At 35.9% G+C, this 3,886-nt stretch overlaps 1 long non-coding RNA gene across 1 annotated transcript; it reads right to left on the reverse strand.

Moving 5' to 3' along the window:
- Window positions 1-1,489: 1,489 nt before the first annotated feature.
- Window positions 1,490-3,310, reverse strand: LOC122817369. Its single transcript, XR_006367225.1, has 2 exons — window positions 3,137-3,310; window positions 1,490-1,863 (listed from the first exon to the last, which is right to left on the reverse strand). It is a non-coding gene; the product is annotated as an uncharacterized LOC122817369 (long non-coding RNA).
- Window positions 3,311-3,886: the final 576 nt, after the last annotated feature.

Raw genomic sequence — 3,886 nt, forward strand, 5'->3', positions numbered from 1 at the left:
GGAGGGGTCGTTGTATAACGTGTAATAATTACTGCCCCTTGACCACTGACAGCACTGGAATGCAAAGAAAATGGGTTATCACATTCTGGACCAACACAGGTTTTAGAATATACCCTACATAATGTTTAAGACCACATAAGCCTTTCGTCATGGACTAGTAATTTTGATGGGTACAGTAATTTAATAAACATATGCCCCTGGGAAGGGAGTACAGAAACAAATAATTTATTTTCCATTGGCCAAAAAAGGCATTTAAAAAGTATCAGTGTGAGAAAAGGTCCCATCTGCCCAAAGTGGTGGTAGCTAAGGTGGATGGAAAAGATCCTATAGCACTTACCAAAAAAAAAAAAAAAAACAGGGAGAATTTTCCTAGCTGTCTGATGAAATTCCTCCTAATCAGTAGGAAAACTGCCTTGGGTCTCACCTGAAAAGAGGCTACAACCTGTTTAACAAAACATAAATAAACAAATACAAGTCTGTGGACGGCTAGATTGCTTAGATAGATTTCATGCTTTTTTATCTTGACCACAGAGGATACTGAAAAGATCAATGTTAACTTCAGACCATAAAGTTTAAGCTGTGCCAGGGATGGTATGAAAAATGAACTGTATTACCTTATAGATTGTTCTGGAATGATAACCCAGCCATTCTGAGGGCAATGAAAAACATATGGAAAGTTCAAGCTGATGCAACACTAAAGAGATTCTGTAAACATACTGAACTAAAGCAAATGGCCATATATCATATAATCAAGCAATATCCGATGACGTGGTGTGGTATATTGAAGATTTACCCATGGTTGGAGTGATTAAATAAAGCCAACCGTGGGTAAATCTTCAATATACCACAACCACAGAGTCGGTTATTGCTATTATACAATGACATTATTTAAGAAAAAAAATACTTCCTTTTCTTAAATAATGTCTTTGTATAACGGCGCATTACTGTTCTTCCACCGGTGGTGGTATACTGCTTCCTTGTGTTGATGTACTACACATGCGTATGGGACTTGCATTCCCACACATACCCAGTACATCAACGCTTTGAAATGGAAGCAACCGAGAAAAGAAAGTATCTGTTGCTCCATTTTGTTTTTATTAAAAAAAAAAAAAAAAAAAAAAAATGTTTTAGACACTTTATACCAACGGAAAAAAGTTTGGGCGATCAGACCTTTTTCCACTGGTATATTGTGGGATTTACAATGGGCACACTGGCCAATCAGCATGCACGTTTTGGAATATTAATGGGGGTTATTGTATATTGGAGAGTAATTTATGACATTTAGCCATGATGTTAGACTGGTACAGTGAAGACATGGACATTTAAAAGCATTGTTGAAAAGTCATCTAGCCACAAATATTGTAATAATGGAATCTATTCTGCTACCATTGTTAGAGCCACACTGCATTGTAGAGAAATACTAACTATACCTTAAGAAAAAGGATCCAAGAAATACAGTGATAAATAATATAAAAAAAGGCACACCATGTTATTTGAAAAATTGTTTTAATGATTTAGTAACTGGGATAGAGCCATTAAGCAACTGGAACATTGGAAGAAACATAGATCTGGGGAAAGATTATCTTACAAATTTATTCAGCACTGAAATACTATAACATGTGACTTAGAGATTATGATCGCCACCTCATAGGAGTGGGTTTCAGGATTCATTCAATCCTGACTACTGGCCACCATCTGCATGGAGCTTGCATGTTCTTCCTGTATATGTATGTTTTTTTTTTCTGGGTACTCCGGATTCCTTTTAATAACTCACAGTTTGATTAGCTGCTCCATATACATTGTATTTTGCTGCTCTGTCCTAGGTCATGACTGAGAAGTATCCATGATGACTACTTAATTTGCCTGGTTAACAAATGAAACATTAAAAAATGTCATTAGGGTAAAATAAAAGTGTGATGCATTTCACTTAATTCAAATGTCTACATAAGTCAGGCGACTCAAATCATGACATATAGAAAAAGAATGTATTCTAAATGAGTAGTGAGATAGAAGATATGAATGGAAGGAAACAACAAGATCTCTATCACTGCATGAACTATGACAATATCCAATTATTTTTATCAGCATTCTGAAGTCTGTATTACGCAGGTGATTCCTGCGTAGTCTGTTGCCCTGTAAGTATTTGAAGTCGTTAGTGGTGTGTAATTGTTCAGAGCTTTCTTCATTCCAGTGTTGTAATAAACAGAGCACAGCCTCGTGATCTACAAATTTAAATAGGAAGTTACAGCAAACATCAACTATTCAAATTCTAAAAGAATGATTTATAATGTTATCAGTGTTCAGTGTCATTTGTCTAGAACCAGTGTAGCATGTTGTTAGCCATATCACAAAATACAGCAATAAACATATAACTTATGGGGGTGGGGTGACCATGGTACTGCCTGATTTCCTGACACCTAGTAATGGTAGAGAATCCAGTGATAGTGTTTCTGCAACCCTTGCAGCTTTCTGCAGTGGAGAACATTCCCTCATCTGGACACCATGATATGTAACTGAAGTAAAAAGTATTTACTACATAGCAGATGGTACATAAACAGGAAAAAAAACAAAAGGGGAAAAAAGACTGTTAAGGTCTGCCTTTATAGTACAGGGGGATTATGTTGTAGTGCTATAATGCTTGTAACCTGCTAACATGTTTCACCCTGTAATCCTGGGTTTGATTCCCTCAGGCTCCACTTGCATATTGTGCATCTGTGGATGTCACTTAACCAGTCCTAAGGCTCCAGCTCTTTTCAATCAGAGATGTGTCCTTAGTGGATCTTGGTGATGGAAAAAATATAATAAATAAAAATGTAACATAAGTTTTGTTTCTAAGTTCTTCATAACTTTGTCATCACTGACTCCATATTTGAAGGCTCCTTTCTGGAGACATATAAAGATTCTTTTCCTTGAATTTCACTGGATTGCAGATTGTTAGGCTGTGCCACTTAATTCTGTTATCCCTAAAAGAGTTTTTAATTAATATGATGTAATAGTGGCAATGAAGTAACTCTACACATAACAACGTAAGTACTGTCACAAGAATCAAGTTTCTGCAGCATTAAACTCATCAATGTGATTTTACGCCACATAGCCGTTATAAGAATGAATAGAAAGTCAGCATAATTTAACAAACCTGTGGTAAAAGGTTCTGAACATGCCACACAAGACGGAAACAAATGATACTAGCATGACAGGCTTTCTTTTTCCTGTTGTTGCTATAACCACATTTTGTTCTTTTGTCACAATCCTGCAAACGTAGGACATTTCCTTGTTTTGGAGCTAATCCTTAAATAAAAGCATCACTGAAATAGTTTAAATAACACTGTCAGCTGAGCTTGGTCCTGTGTACCCTGTGAAAGCCTCCCATACATCAGCAAAAAGTCAAAAACTCACTTTGGGGGGTGCAGACATGTGCTGTTTCAGATAACTACTGGAAAAAAATGTCCTGTTCTCACTGATAAAAATGCCTTCATTTGTTTTTATCACTTCTTTTTCTCTAATGTGACTGTGTGGTGTTTCCTCACTACCTACAGCACTTTTTTAATATTGCTACTCTACAGAATCATTTTTTTCGAGAAAGTAGGTAAATAAAGCTTAGTGGTTAATACAGTGTTGTGAACAGAGAAACTCAAAGGTTACATTTTAGATTTGGTAGCTTCCATTTGCATGTTTTGTGAGCCACTAACCTTCCTATACACAACTGTTTTTCATATCACATATTTGCATAAGCCTCATAAATCTGTATGTCATACATCCCAGACATTTTAAATAAATGGATATATTTATGCTGTGTGATATGCATGACACAGCCAAATATTTATGCTGTGTCATAGCAATTGAAGGAAATGGAGTATGGTCACCTGATTTATGTTTTTTTTATATA

This window comes from Protopterus annectens, chromosome 12.part0 (genome assembly GCF_019279795.1).
Source record: "Protopterus annectens isolate FY-2018-M chromosome 12.part0, PAN1.0, whole genome shotgun sequence".
In the NCBI taxonomy this organism is placed as follows: Eukaryota; Metazoa; Chordata; order Ceratodontiformes; family Protopteridae; genus Protopterus; species Protopterus annectens.